The sequence below is a fragment of the Carlito syrichta genome, unplaced genomic scaffold, assembly GCF_000164805.1.
Source record: "Carlito syrichta isolate Samal-C Ts95f unplaced genomic scaffold, Tarsius_syrichta-2.0.1 Scaffold288464, whole genome shotgun sequence".
NCBI classification, from domain to species: domain Eukaryota; kingdom Metazoa; phylum Chordata; class Mammalia; order Primates; family Tarsiidae; genus Carlito; species Carlito syrichta.
This window is the reverse complement of record NW_007232560.1, coordinates 44,319-60,758: the sequence shown is the minus strand read 5'-3', so window position 1 is coordinate 60,758 and position 16,440 is coordinate 44,319.

Genomic DNA, 16,440 nt, shown 5'->3' with positions numbered 1-16,440 from the left:
GATGATTTCATTAAGGCCACTTTGTGATTTTTACTTACATAGCAATGGGCTAGGTGCTAGACTATGGCTAGTGTTATTCAAAATTTTAAAGCTGTTATCTAAGATCATTATTTTAGTAAAATTCAGCATTTATAAAAGGTTACACCTTGTAGTTTTGGCAGTAACATTGCGATGTAATGTGTTATTAAATTGCCAGTAAAATAGAATTTTCAGGTTATGTAATTTTCCTGTGTATATGCAAACATGTATAGTTTTTCTGCTTGGTGTTCCAACAAATTGCAGTCATTCAAAATGGAATAGGCTTCTAAAAGATTGTTGAACATAATTTTCAAATCTGTCTTTGTGACGGATGAACTGTTTGAATCTCAATATAGGAGTGATAACTTGGAAATTTGTTTATGGACAGTTGGACTGAACTTCCACAACAGGAGAGAACTAAAATGAACTTATTCTGATTGTGCTCATGTTTAAGCAGAAAAACGTGGTTTTCTGCTATTAGATCTAGTGTTAAAGTACGGCCACAAGAGGACAAACAGTTTCAGAATGCTCTGTGAAAGTAGCAAAGACAAAATGAAAATCTTCATGAGTGATGAAAAGGGAAATCTCTCTCAAGGACAGAATTTCAAAGGGAACTTACCCAAAAATCTCTTTAGATGTTCAATCTTTAGTATGAACCTTTTTTTTTTTTTTTTTGCTCAGCTTTGAAATTATACCTGTTTAAATCTGCTTTGTGCCATTTTAGAAAGGTATATATGTTTGAAAAGATGTCTAAGTCATCTCTCAAATTAATGCCAAAGGCAAGAGACTGTGTCTTTGAATTTATCTTACCGGGACAAAATCAGAAGGTTTGAGACTTTGTAATTTTAGAAAGACAGAAAAACGGATTAGCACCAATCAGTTCCTAGTATCTTGCTTATGAACTGTTTGAAAAAAGATAATTTAGTTTTGTTATTATTGTAGGGAACCTGAAATGACTACTATGTAAGTATTTTTAAGTGACTTAATTCAGATTCAGAATAAAGATTGAGACTTTGATTCTTTCCCCATTATCTAGAGGCATGGATTTTCAGAACCCTTCCTAATATATATGTTTGAAAAAATGTTTTACAACTTAGTGCCTCTTAGTTCTGCTGTGTCTTGGAAATATTGTATTTAGTGTAGAAAATTAAATGTACATGAATGTCTTTCAATGGACAATGAGCAATATTTGAAAATTGTTTTTAAAGGTAGATTTTCTCTTACTAAAGTGATTAAAGTTCATAATCCTATAAGCTATTAAGCTAGATGTCTGTGTGTTTCTTTTCTGAACTAATGGCACCTTGACTAAGGGTATTGCTTGAGACTTATTCTAACAAGTTACCTTGTTCCTCAATTTTTTTCTAGATTGTACTTACAATGTCCAGAATCTCTCAATATTTCTCTTTACTTTTGAAGTAAAATTATTTTCTCATTAATTTAATTCATCTCATTTAGGTATTTGCTGATTGTGTAAATATTCAGGAATTTATTTACTAATCTCTTTATTAAAATAAATCAAAATAGTATTAAACTCCTCAAACTAAAGTGTAGTTCCGGGTGCCAGCCTTTCATTAACAGCTAGCACATGATTCTTTGAAATGGCTTGTAGTCTACCAGAAGGTGTATTACCTGTTACAACATAACTATACAACTAGAAAGAAAACAGGGCTTCAGGTAGTTCAAAATAAGATGAAATTAGCTACATACTGGTTTAGTATTTCATCTCCATTAACCTCTCCATGTTGCAACCAGGAATAATTATTAAAGTCATTATTTTGGGAGAAAAAGATAGGCAACTAGAATGTGCCTGAAAGACATTTTATTTATTAAGAATCTTCTGAATAATTCTTCACCCAGGCTCCTTTGTCTATTTCTAGGTATTGAAGCCCGGATATTGTCGTGCCTTCTTCTTTCAGAAGTCAGCTTCCTCTACTGTCTGGTGGGGGAAGGAGAGGTGGAGAAGAAAGTCAAGTTTAGCTGTCCCTCCTCAGTCTTCTTCAGGGACATACATTATTTTACAGTGGCTCTTAACAGTCTTCTCAAGGTCACCGTTGCGGCCTGGGAAAATCTACAAAATTTGTTTTATTGTATATTTGTAACTGTTTAAAAATAATTTCTTCTACCTTCATAAAGTAGAAGAGGAAAAGTTTAAAACTTTGTAATTAGAACTTTTCCTAGAGTACTAGAGAGAAGGTGAGAAGGTACTTAAATAATTCACAAAGTGAAGTTTTTTATGTTTTTTGTTTTTTTTTTAAGAGACAGGGTCGCACCCTGTCACCCAGTTTGGAATACAGTGGCATGATCATAGCTCACTATAGTCTTGACCTCCTGGGCTCAAGTGGTCCTTCTGCCTCAGCCTCTTGAGTAGCTGGAACTACAGACACAAGCCACAATGCCTGACTCTGATAGGTGAATTTAATGAGAATTTTCCAAGTTCTAATTGATTGTACTTCCCTGAGATTCTTGCTGTCTTTTTCTGGGATCATCCTCAACTACCACTCTCACGAAGAACTGCCATCCTGTGGGCTGGAATACTGCTCTACGTTCAACTTTGTCTTCCTATACTTGTCCGGTCTGAGGTATTCATCTGGAGAAGAGCTTTCAGGGTCTTAAGATGATCAGAAGCACAGCTGAAACCTAAGCCTGTATTGTTGCCTCCGGTTTTCTTATCCTTTGATCCAAGGTGGATACATTTTCCATGCTGAATTTTCTTTTGGACACTTGAGCTCATGTGAACTACAGACATATTTATTAAGTTATAAAATGCTAAGGTCAAATACACATACTTATCCCAAAGACAAAAAATAATTTTCAGTAACAGCAAAGTCCAAACCCATGTTGAGCAAATCCTAACTTCCTTCCCAGGGAGTCACTGCATTAATAGACTTTTACTGAATTACAAACTATACCAAAATTTAATTGAGTGGCTTAAAACAACAACTGTTGATATAGTTTATGATTCTGTGCCAGTGACTTGGGCTGGGATTATCTGGTCACTTTTCTCCTGATCACAGCTTATTTATTGTCACCCCATGTCTACTGCAGTTGGTAGCTCAGTGGTGGCACAGACCATTATGGTCCCATTCACATGGCAGGTAGTTGGTTCCTTGTTAGCTGGGTGATAAGATGAACTGGGCTACCTGGCTCTCATCAGCAGCACAACTGTTCACATCATCCAGCAAGCCTGTTTTCACCATCCAGTTGATGTATTCAGCAGGGCTTATTGTGTAGCAGCTGAAGAGTTCCCAGAGCAACCAGAAGGCATGTCCTAAAGTGCAAAGCACTTTCAACCCCTCCTGTGTCACGTTTGCTAAAGTACCATTGAGTAATACAAGTTGCATGGCTAACCCAGATTTGAGGGGTGGGAAACTAGGCTCTCCCATATTGATGGTAAGATCTACAGATTTATGTGGCAAAGCTGTGGATGTGAAAAGGGAAAGAGTTTGATGTCATTTAAAAAATCAGTAAGACCAATTTTTGTGCAGAGTATTTTGTGCCAAAATTGGTTTTTTCTGCTTAGATTTACCAGAGTTAGAAAGAGACCACTTCCTGCCAGTCCCTTCTACAGTCCTGAAAGATGCCCTAGTTGATTGTTCTTGACTTCCCCACAAGTCTCTCTCCAACAATGGGGAAGAGATGAGACTGGGGAAGGAGAATCATTGTCTATTTTTTCCCATTACCATTGATATTAATGGACTCAAGACAATTTAAAATTGTTAGGACCAAATAAAATAGTCTGATTTTGTCATGCTTTAAATTGTGGGGGCCACAACTTACGACCACCTTTTATCATTATGGGATAGTTGAAGTTACTATTTAGCTATGTAAAACAACCAGTTGATTGTGGGATTTTTTTTCTTCATTTTTTAACTTTCCAGTACAGAAGCATTTTTATGGATGATATATGACATTTAGATGTCCTTAAAAGTCATGGTTTTGGATACACATGGAGTTTCAAGAAAGAAAATTTCTGTAAATGTACATCATTGGCATCATATTTCTGTCTAAGTCTATGTGCTTGCATGTGACCAAATCCTGTGCATACATTTTATCTTAGCTTGATAATTAACTTTCACCTTTCAAAAATAATTTCTGACTGTAACAGAGGAGTTAATAATGTCAACAAATTCTATTCAAATATATACCGGTGAAATGACATGTTTTGACCACATTTTTTTCTTGCATTTAAAGAATAATAAGACTTATTGCTTTTGACTCTCATATAATTTGGAAAAAATAAAAATTGATGAGACATATACTATCAACAGATAGTCTCCTAAAACTTCTCAGTAAGAGCCCAGGAAAGACGGCTAGCATCTGCCCTTTATGTATTTGTATATCCCTCCATTCTTGTCATTCTATTAAAGATTACAGAACACTGATTACACTAGAACACTGATTAAAAATATACATGTTGAGCTAACCAGGCTTGTGCCCAAATCTCTTGTCATTTATAATCTATCAGAGTTCATAGAATATATCTCACATATGTATAATCTAGTTGATAACCAGCAAGTTGAACAAGTAGAAAAATGAAGCTGGGAAGTTACAAATGAGCAATAAATTAAGTGTATCTTATGGGACTTTTAGTGAGAAAGCCATATCCTATATACATGTTTAGACCTATCTGGAATGGATCAAATGACCATCTTTCTGAAAGAGAAAAGAGTTTATAGAAGAGTTGGTATTTCATTAACTCTTTCTACGAAAGAAAGTAGAGAGTTTGGTCATTTGACACAAACTCTGGGCTCTTTCCTCTTCTGATTGTGTTGGTAGTTTGAGTGTAGCCCTTCATCTCAGTCTTGAATTCTTAAGCATCTTTATATTGACATTAGATTGAAAATGGGTATAAAATTGTATAACTGGAAAAACATAGTTATAAATGAAACTAATTTTTGGTGCCTTTCTCCCTTCTTCTGTCTATTTCAAGACAAATGCAACCAAGTTTCGGCGTCCTTATATTCCATTTGTTACCTTCTAAGTCAGAGAAGCCTCTTTTTACAGAAAACTGTCCAGATCCCCCTGCTATTGAGGCATTTTATGTTCTAGGATCTAGTTTCCTTGTACCTCTGTAGGCAGTTCTTGCTTTTATCTTCTCAGCTAAATTAGTTCCTGCATGTTAAAAAAGGGGAAGTGGTGAACCGCCCCCACGGAAGACTTTATTTGGTTTTTAAAAGCGGGTTTGTTACGATCCTGTTGTGGTTATTACAGGAGACAATTTTAGCACTTTGAGCTGTATGTTTTCCAGAGGAAGTGTTTAAAGAAGAATCTTGCAAAATATTGAAGGTTAACATGTCAGCCATTCAAGTTGTTAAAGGTCAGAGTATGTTTTATGATTAAGTTGGAGAGAATTCTTGGGGAATATAAGTGGCAGGAATTAATAAGGAAATAGAACAGAGTACACGCGTTTCCACACTTGCTCATTCCTTCATTGTGCTTTCCAGTATATACTCAACATTCTTCACGTTTCATTGCTTTTTCAACGGAATATTTGTTGGAAATAGCCTAAGGGCTTTCCCTGCTGTTTTGTGGGTGGTAATTTCCCATGCAAACAGTAGCATAGTGTTGCAGTGATAAAAGGGGGCACTGATAAATGTCTGGATCTTTCTTAAATTATGGATTTATGTGACTTGTACTCCACATATGCAAATTTCCTCAGTGCAATACAAGCTTACTGCTTGTTCAGAACACATAGAACTGTGATAATCTGTTAGTGCTATGATGTTGTAACTTGAAATTCCATACGCCTCATTAAAAAATCTAAATAGGTAAATTAGCATTTTGATAATGAAAGAGATACTGACTAACCCATTACAAAGTTTCATCGTTTATATTGCATTCTTTAAACCATTACTTTTAATTTTAAATTAATTTTTTTAACCAAGGATTTCGTTTTGGTGACATGGTGAAATTGTATCAAAAGTGAAACAATATTACTGCTTTCATTCTTGGAATATGACAGACATTCAGTTCAACCTGTGGAATAGATCATAGCCAAACAACTCATAGTTTGAAGGAAATATTGAATATATATAAGGCCTAAAGATGTCTTTTCAAGGGAATTAAAGAGGAAATTAGACTGATATCCAATCAGCAAAGGGTTCATTACCACACATATCATCTACATTTCAGAAATATTGGATATTTTCCAATAGTCCTTATTTTAAAAAGGAGGAAGGAATTTTCTTAATAGTAATTATATTGCACTGAATAAGCTCTTGCTTCGGGTCAGTGTGCTCAGTGATTTACAAACTGTGTCTTAATCCTCACAACAAGTAGATGAGGTAGATAGTAATATTACCTCCATTTCACAGATGAGACCATTAAAACATAGGGTAATTAAGTAACTTTCTTGCCTTTGAAGCAATGAGCAGAGAAACCAGGATTTGAACTCAAGAACTTTCTAACCTAAACACTGTGATGCACTCTACATACTCAAAATGTTTATTTGTGCATTCTGGTAAATAGCACATGGTTACCAGCTATTGTCAGGCTGGAGATACTAGTACTGCAGCTTCTCTCCATGCTCTGCAGACCTCATGGTCTTCATCCATGAAGCACATGCTCATTCCATTTCCTTCCCATAGAGTTCCATGTTTGTGCTGGTTCACAAAGTAGCTTAAATTTTTAAAATTACTTTGTTGTCCACCACTATTCCTATCCTCCTCTCCTTCAGAGAAGATTAGTGCAGATTGCAAAGTAGAATTTTACCTGTTTGTATATTAATAGTTCATTAATAAATTAGAAACTCAAAATTTTTTCAAGGGAAAGTGTTTATTACAATTACTATTTTTAAAAAATAGAGTGGAGAGTGCGGATAAGGTCTCCACCCCTATGGAGCAAGCATGTTTATGTTAGAAAGCAAGAGAAATAGTGTGGTCAGGTGGCCTTTATTTCACCTGCCAGTTAGTAACTCTGGGACTGTGTGTTGCAAATCTCCCTTTAAGGCAAGTTTTCCCAACTGCCTATTCTTCTCACTCAGTATTGCATTTGTTTCTTAGCCTCCTCAGCCTCCATCCCAGCCTGTCCTGGGCTCAGCAGATTCCTGCTGTGAACGGCACCTCCTCAGTCATTACTTCTCTAGCCCTAATCTTCCAACGCATAACTCAAGATTCAGTGTCCCACTTTCCATGTGCGGCATCTTAGTCCCCTGCCCCCACTTCCTGTGTTATTCCTCTATTTTCAATTCCATCAGTGATAAAAATACCATTTTATTCATTATCACTGTTTTCACATTTAGTTTTTCTTTTTTTGTTTCTTATAATAGTCCACACTGCATTTTTGTCAAACTACATTCAAAGCTCCTTAGAACTGGAATAATAGCAATTTAGGACAGTGTTGAGAGCATACAGTCATTTCTTTAAATTGTCGTAAACATGAAAAATAAAGCAGAGCATCCCACCTGCCCTTACCCAAGGCCCCGTTTCTCAACCTCTCCATAGTGTTCTGGTGACATTCTGTAAGCCTTTCTATTTATGAAGGATTGTTGGAATCCTATATAATATGTTATCTCATTCTTTCTTTTCCTATATGTCAGGGACTTGGGTTTCCTCCTTTTTCAGTGTTTCTCAAATTTATCCTTTCTTTTCAAGTGTCCTATTATTGACTAGATCCTTATGACAACATATCTGAATGACAGACTTTGCCTTAGAGGTCATAAGTATAAATTGTCATCCTTTCCAAACCCGACCTGCACAGTGCCCTAAAACATCCTGCTCACGTGTCTCTCTCTGCAACAGAAACTATAATGTCCTCTTGACTTATTGATTTCAGGGTTTTTGGCCAAGTATACAAGACTGAGACACCTGACCCATATAGATTTATTTTTCATTGCTCCCAGATATATGCAGTCTACTTTGTCCAGACTGATTTCATTCATTGTCTCTTCAAATATATTATTCACATTCTCATCTTGCTTCCTTGGATTAAGTTGTTTCTGGGAATGAAGGTGTCTTGGCTTTTCACCTTTGCTTACACTTAAATTAGATCTTCCTGTGTTCTTTTCTGAAACATTATCTCAATCCTATATACAATCACTCCTTAATATAATATGGGGCTACATCCTGATAAATTTATCATAAATTGAAAATGCATTTAATACCCCTCACCTACTGAACATCATAGCTTATCTTAACCTACCTTAAATGTGTTCAGAACACTTACATTAGTATACAGTTGGGCAAAATCATCCAACATCCATTTCATCCTGTTTTATAATAAAGAGTTGAATATCTCATGTAATTTATTGAATACTGTACTGAAAGTGAAAAACAATGACTGTATGGCCTCTCAAAGTGTGGTTTTTACTGAATGTGTATTGTTTTCATACCACTGTAAAGTCTGAAAATTTTAAGTTGGGGACTGTCTGTACATGTTGTATATATATGTATATATATTACACACAGTCATGCATCACTTAACAATTGGGATATATTCTGAGAAATGCACTCTTAGGCGACTTCATCACTGTGTGAACATGACAGGGTGTACTTACACAAATCCAGAAAGTATGGTCTATTACATACCTAGGCTGTGTGGTGTAACTTGTTACTCCTAGGCTACAAACATGTACCTCATGTGACTGTATTGAATACCGTAGGCAGTTGTAATTCACTGAAGTATTTGTATATCTAAGCATAGAAAAGGTACAGTAAAAATACGGCATTAAAGATTTTTAAAAAATGATATACCTGTCTAGGGCACTTACCGTGAATGGTACTTACAGGACTGGACATTGCTCTGGGTGAATATGAAGACTTAGAACATCACTGTGCACTACTGTAGACTTTATAAACACTGTACACTTGGACCACACTAACATTATAAACAATTTTTTTCTTCAAGAATAAATTAACATTCATATACTATATCATTTTTACCTTATGAACTTTTAAATTTTTTTTGCATTTTTGCAATAACACAGCTTGAAACACACATTTCATGACTGTACAAAAATATTTTCTTTCTTTATATCCTTATTGTATACACTTTTTTCTATTTTTAACATTAAAAATTTTTTTTTTTTACTTTTTAAACTTTTTTGTAAAAACTAAGACACAAACACACATGTTACTCTAGGCCTACACAGACTCAAGATGATCAATATCACTGTTTTCTGCCTCCACACCATATCCACTGGAAGGTCTTCCAGGTCAAAAACACACACAGAGCGGTCGTCTCCTGTGATAACCAAGCCTTCTTCTGGAACACCTTCTGAGGAACCTGAGCTTGTTTTGCAGTTAACTTTTTTTATATAAGTAGAGATAATACACTCTAAAATAATAAAATAATAATAATAATAAAAAGTATAGCATAGTAAATACATAAACTTGTAACAGTTGCTCATTGTCATCAAGTTACTATGTACTATACATAATTGTGCTACACTTTATATGACTGGCAACATAGGTTTGTTTACACCAGCATCGTCACAAACACATGAATAATGTGTAATGTGTAATGTGTTGCATTACAGTATTATGACAGCTAGGATTTCACCCAGGGATGGGAATTTTTCAGCTTCATAATAATCTTATGGGACCACCATTTTATATATAGCCCATTGTTGATTAAAATGTTGTTATGTAGTACATGACGGTGTGTGCGTGTGTATGTATATATATCTATACATACACACACACAAAGCAATCAACTATCTTTCCCAAGTGGCTAAAATATTTATTCCATAATTTAACTTTTGTTTGTAAATTATTCTATTTCTTTGCCTTATTCAACATTTAGATTGCAATATCCTTATTGCTTTGATTAGATGTAATTTCCTTATTGTTTAGATATTATTTGGTGTTCAAGAAGCATTCTAGTTTTAAATGCCATCAAGGTCCTTTTGATCAGCAAAAGCCTGTCTGCATTTTAAGAATAGGAAAACACTGCTTAATATCTAAAAGCTTGCGTTTAATCCTTGCCAAGTGACAAGGAGATTTTGGACAGAATGCTAAATCTTTAAGTTGTTTTTCAGTTTTTCATTTTCTAAAATAAACAGTACTGTTAGCAATGACCCATAGATTTCTTTGTTCATAGAAGAAAATACTTTGTAAGATCAGATTCTTGTTAATTCTAAAAAGAGTTTCTGTATAGGAATATGTGATTTTCACTTTTAGCTTAAAAGCAAGGAGGCGCTCCCTATATTTTCAGAGAGCACAACTTTTGGTCATTAAAGTACCTCTTCATGGGTGTAAAGGATAGAACCGAACTTCAGCTTTCTTCTGACCACCTGAGTAGCATACTCTCACTACCGGGGGCCACTGGTCTCCTAGTTTGGTTTCCTGCACTCTGGACTGCCTGGAGGATGGGCTTAGGGTGTGACTTTGCTCATTTCCTTTCTGTCACCCTGCAAAGCCCTGGTTTGTTTGCTTAATCTAAGACCTCTGTGCTACCTCGCTAAGCCTGGTTTCCTGCCCAGTGCTGTCCATGGACCCAGCTTAACTAGAAGAAAATCAGCTGAGGGCCTGAAAGTCTACTGAGTTTTTAAAGACTTTCTCAAACTTCTTTTCATGTACTCTTCAGTGCTGACACCGGTCAGGTCATAGGAGAAGGCAGTAGTGGGGTGACTCAATTATATACCATTTTGTACAATAAATGTGCCCAGCTTATTTGCTGGCTGAAACTGTGTGTGGTGGGGGCGGGGGCAGGAATTCTTCTGAAGTAGAGCATTCTTTTCTTTTGCTCATTCATTCATTTTTTCCTTTTTTTTGAGTCAGGGTCTTACTCTGTTGCCCAGACTGGAATGCAGTAGCATGATCACAGCTCACCACAGCCTCAACCTCCTGGACTTAGGTGATCCATCTCAGCCTCCCAAAGTGCTGGGACTACAGGCTTGAGCCATCGTACCGGCCACAGAGCATTACTTTCTATTGTGTGCATGTGTTTGGGTTTAATAATGCTTCCCTGTACCTTATGCTAGTGAGAAACATTAAGGTTTGACATCCTTTCATGGTGGTACTGCAGGGGGTCACTCTCACTTATTCTAAGAAGGATTAGGAGGATTTTGAAGCTGCAATGAGTCAGAAGTCTAATTAGGAGATGATGGTGAGGCATGGTCAATATTAGGAGCAGCTAGAGCTTTAATAGTGAAAAAATAGACTTCTAGATAAAGTATGGAGGTCCATACTTCTGTGTATAGATGTTTCCCACCCAAGTTTGGACTCTTTACAAGAGAGGTTTCTTTAGGAGGAGTTGAGCCTGATGGTGGGTCATTCTAATAGGAGGAAATTTTCAGGTATCTTCCTTAAAATTACATCTCTGAAAGGTATGGACACATGTTCCGAAGACATGGGTAACGCCTGTAGATATGATGGGATGGGCTTATGTGATTGGAGTGTGAATAGTCCACCCTCTGAAAACAGCACACACCACCCAAGGGCAAGAAGCTAACCATTCTCAAATCACCAGTGAGCCTGGGTGCATTGACCTTCAAATACTGTTTATTTTCACTTTGTCACAGCATGGCTTGCATGTGCTGAAAGACAGTGTTATCTGGTTGGATTCTTTTCAGGTTTTCTAGTGGAGGCTTGAGCCAAATAAAAATTTTGATGTTGTATACAAAGTTAACTTGTTATTTTTTTAACCATTTAAAAAATGATACAAAGTTTAAGTTTTTAAGGGGAGGAGTCAGTTAAGCACATTGTACTTGTCTTTTCATCAATTTTAATGTTTTCCATAGTGTAAAATATACAACTGTAGCTACTTAAATTCATCCAGGAATTGCAGAAGACACAGAGACCGTTGTGACAAGGACAGCTGTGGACAGGTGTCATCTTTCTTTATACAAATGCTGCCTTACTTCCATTGCAAATTGTCAACTGCATATGAAGCTTGCAGCACATACTTACTAGGGCTCAATAAATGATCACTACTATGATTACTGTTGCTGCAGCTGTTGCAACCACCTTCTAGAATATTGGAAGCTTAAGTGAAGTTAGGTTTAATCTTTTGGTAGGGTATTACTTTCATATCACTATTGGACTGAGAACTACTATCCTTTAGCTTCATTAATGTGCTCAGTCTAATTTCCTGGTTCACCACCAGCACAATTGTAAATCAAAACTCCAGAAGTGTAGCTTTTTAAAATATAAATTTATTTTATAGAAGACAACTTGTATTGCATATTTTTGGCAAAGCAGAGAGTATATTCTCATCTTCCATGAATGTTAATGATATACTTAGCTGTTAGATCAAGGCTTTCTAGTAAGAAATTTTGCTACTTTTAGTGTAATCATCCATATATTTTACATAAAATTTTCATTTATGGTTACTATGGATGTCTACCCTTCTATGGATTAACCAGATCACATACTGATATTTTATTTTTTGGCTATTTTAAAGCATCTAGGACAGAAAATAAATAATGGGGAAAGTGTTCACTATAAGCCCACTTTGAAAAACATGACCATATAACATGTGGACATTTTTGTATGAAATATATGTATATTTCTATGTAGAGAGAGACAGACAGAGGATGTTAAATATGTTATATGTACTGCATTACCTTACACAGCAGCACACAAATAAATTTCTGACTCCAAAATGCAGAGACTAGTCTGGCATGTATAGTATTAAGAAAGGACAAATAGAATTTACTCAGGACTTTCTATAAATTTATTTCAGCAATAACAATTCTTATCCCATAATTATATGAGCCATTGTCATTTTACACTAAGAATAATACACTCAAATAGTTTTGGTACTCAGTTAAATATGTCTCTGACTGAGGCAAGATGCTATTAATATATAGTTTTTTGCTGTATTACCTAAACTTTACAATAAACACATTTGAGATAATGATCTTTATGCTTTAGTGATATGGGAGTGACAGGAAAATGCCCAGATGTTGATAGCTACTCTCAGAATTGTTGAAGTCTGACTTGGTGGCTTTGGGTGCCAAGTTTAAGAAAACTTGACATTAAACTCTCCTTAGAGGATAATCTGGAAATTCCTTTTCTCAAAGTAGCTACCAAACTTCCCAGGTGAAACAGAAATAAGTTGAAGGTCCTTCCTCACAGAGTGAGGCAGATCCTTGCTGGTGGATCCACATGGCACCTACCAACACATCTATGTTCTCCACATAAGTGATACACAGTCTAGTAGGTCCCCACAGCAACGTACCAAACATGTCTACATTCTCCACATAAGTGATATGCAGTCTAATAGATCTGCATGTCATGTACCAAACATGTCTACATTTTCCACGTAAGTGATATGCAGCCTCTAGTAGATCCCCACAGCATATACCAAACATGTCTACATTCTCTACATAAGTTATTTGACATTAAATTAGTGGATCCACACGGCCTGTAGCAAACATGTCTTCATCTTCCACGTAAGTGATACGCAGTCTCTAGTAGAGCCACAGCATGTACCAAATATGTCTACATTCTCTACATAAGTGGTAGACAATATAGTAGATCCACACAGTGTGTAGCAAACATGTCTACATTCTCCATATAAGTGGTACACCGTCACTCGCCTTGGTCTTTTCCTATTTAAACTAATATAGGGTGAGCCACCAATTTTTGACAAAGGTGTTTTAAAAGTGTGAATTCAGTCTTCTAATAAAACTTAGAAGTCATTATGTAGGTTTACTTCTAGTTTTGATTCAGTATTTCTCAATGAAAAAGTTATTAAAAAGTAAAATGGGAAATGGTAGCTGAAACTTGAAAATTTTTTTTCCAAAATGTTTTGCTCTTATAAAATATTCAAGAAATCATAAGCTTTGGTTTTCCAAAAATAACTTCTCTTTTAAATTGAGTTTTTTAGAAATAGTGGTAGCTCATAATTTTCTCAAAATTTAAAAAATAACTTTAGAAGAATGTTTACATAAATATATTAGTAGTCATAGTGTCAGAAGTAATTTAGTTTTATAATTAATACAATATTTACACCCAGCTCTTTCAAGGGGAAATTTTCTTATAAGAACATCTTAGTGTTTGAGGGTGTAAACTCTGGAGTAGAATTACTACAGAAGTTTAAGTCCTTCCTCTGCCACTTGCCAGCTGTGTGACCTTGGACAAGCTATAGGCCTCTCTGTGCCTTTACTCATCTTAAAAATGGAGATTAACAAATAATTATCTGGGCTTGATGACTATGTGACTGTGGTTCTAGTTATTCAGGAGGCTGAGGCAGAAAGGATCACCTAAGCCCAGCAGGTGGAGGCTGCGGTGAGCTTTGATCGTGCCACTGCTCTCCAACCTGGGAGACAAGTGGGACCCTGACTCAAAAAAGATAAAAAAATTAAAAAAGGGTGCTTCAAATAGTTATTGAAAAGATGAAATGAGGTTTTATATTTATAAAATATTTAGAATAACCTCTAGCATGTAGGGAGTTTTGTGTAAGAGTTAGCTTTTATAGCACATAGATTGCAAAATCGTTTCATGCAGGCTGTTAATATTTTTTAAGCACTTAAATATTAGAAGAATATGTATGATCTAAATTTTAGTTTTTCTTGACACTTACACACAAACTATATCTGCTCATATGGTAGCAGAGGTGGTGGCCATAACCCTTTCCCACTCATGATGCTGCTTCTTTCATTCTGTCCAAGTTGATATCCAACCTTTTTGCCTTGGGTAGAGCTACAGAGCCTTCAAGGCCAAGAACTACTTTGGAGTAGGACCTGTGCTGAGGGGGTTGCCAGGGACCAGGCCTTCCTGCTGAACTTCCTCATCTGCTAAAATTAAGCACTTCAAAATATGTAAACATGCCAAATTTTAAAAGAAGTTAATAGAGACTCAATCAAATCATTTCTATAGGATCTGCAGTGCAATGTCTTGAGAATGTCCTTTTCCTTTTCTGTTTTTACCTAAACCCTAGAAAATCTCAACTTTTTAATGTTCTTGCAGCTCACTGAGTTTCAACTGTCCTCGCCTTTGGCCCCATCCTGTGGTCATTCCTTCCTGTACATCATCTATGCTCTTTTGTAAGAGCAATCAAGATTTAGCCCTTAAAATTGCAGGTGAACTAACAAACACAAGATTGTTCCTGAGAGACATCTGTCCCCACCAGTCTATCCACTGTAAATGTTCCCTTTGTTTCTTTACCTTTGCTGTGCTTAAAGTGACACTTATTTTTTCAGAATCTTTGTCCACGGAAAAGACCCATAAGCCAACTAGTCCAATAGAAGAAAGAGTAACTGTAAAAGTAAATCCTTTCAAGGAAATAAATCCTTTCAATGTTAAAGTATTTTATTTTCACACCATTACAAATGATGTTTTAGTCTGTGATACCCTGAACACTGAGATGCTATAATGATAAGCACATCACTCAATGATCTGACATTGTTTAATTTACCTGAAAAAATAAGAAAATTTTGAGGCACCTTTTCTGTCATCTGATATAATGGAAGAAAGAGTTCAAATATCTGTGGTTACATATGAATTAACACCCTGATGTTAAAATGATAACAAAATTCTCAAATTTGTCTAACCTTATTCTGTGTTTCTTTATTATATATATTATGAGATCTTAACAGAAGGAGCATTTTCCTTTAAATCTGTGACAAAATGTCACTCAGTCTTATAAGGCTGACTCATTTAAAACTTATTTTGAAATGTGTTATAGTGTTATGCATTAAGTTACAGATTTAGAAGATATTCTTTATGGTTTTTCTGAATTGCAAGAAATAGATGTGATAATAAAATGTTATGCATTTCACTATATTCTGCTTCATGTTGTCAGCTGATCATTTAATGGTAAACTTGTTTTTTTTTCCTTTTATATGGCATCTTCAGATTAATTTTGAAGCTGACATTTTTGTATTGCGTGGAATATCTTCACTGCTTCGGCTTATCATAAATTGTTTCATCCCTCATCTTTTAGAAAAAGCATTTTTGAATTTATAATTCTCATCCTGAAATATCTCAGGAAACTTAATTTGTTTGGCACATAAAAATAGCCGCAAACTAGAACTTTAATCAGGAGCACCACTTCCCCACAGAATCTCTAAAAGTGTAACTTTTCAAACTCTGAGACAGGGAGAAGGATAGCCAAAGGTATCACCTTCATTGTTTGTCTTCTATTTTTTGAGCTAAATTCATAGTATTGATTTTAGTCAATCTATTGACTAGTCAATGCAATCATGTTTCAAAAGTTAAAACACAAACATGTAAATATGTTGCCTGCAAAGTCTCTCTTCCACTGTTCTCTTTTTCCTTATTTACTTTTTTATTTACTTATTTACTTATTTTCCTTATTTCCTTCCACCCCCCACTGTTCACACACAGGTAACCGCTGCAGTGAACTAATTTTGTATTCTCCAAGAATTCCTCTAGGCAAATACAAACCAATACAATTATATATTTTTATCTGTCCTTACTTTACACAAAACTTTGTCTCCTACCCCATTTTTTAAAAACTTGTTTTGTTAAATTAAAAATACACGTTCCATATATGCAATAGTATTATTAACTG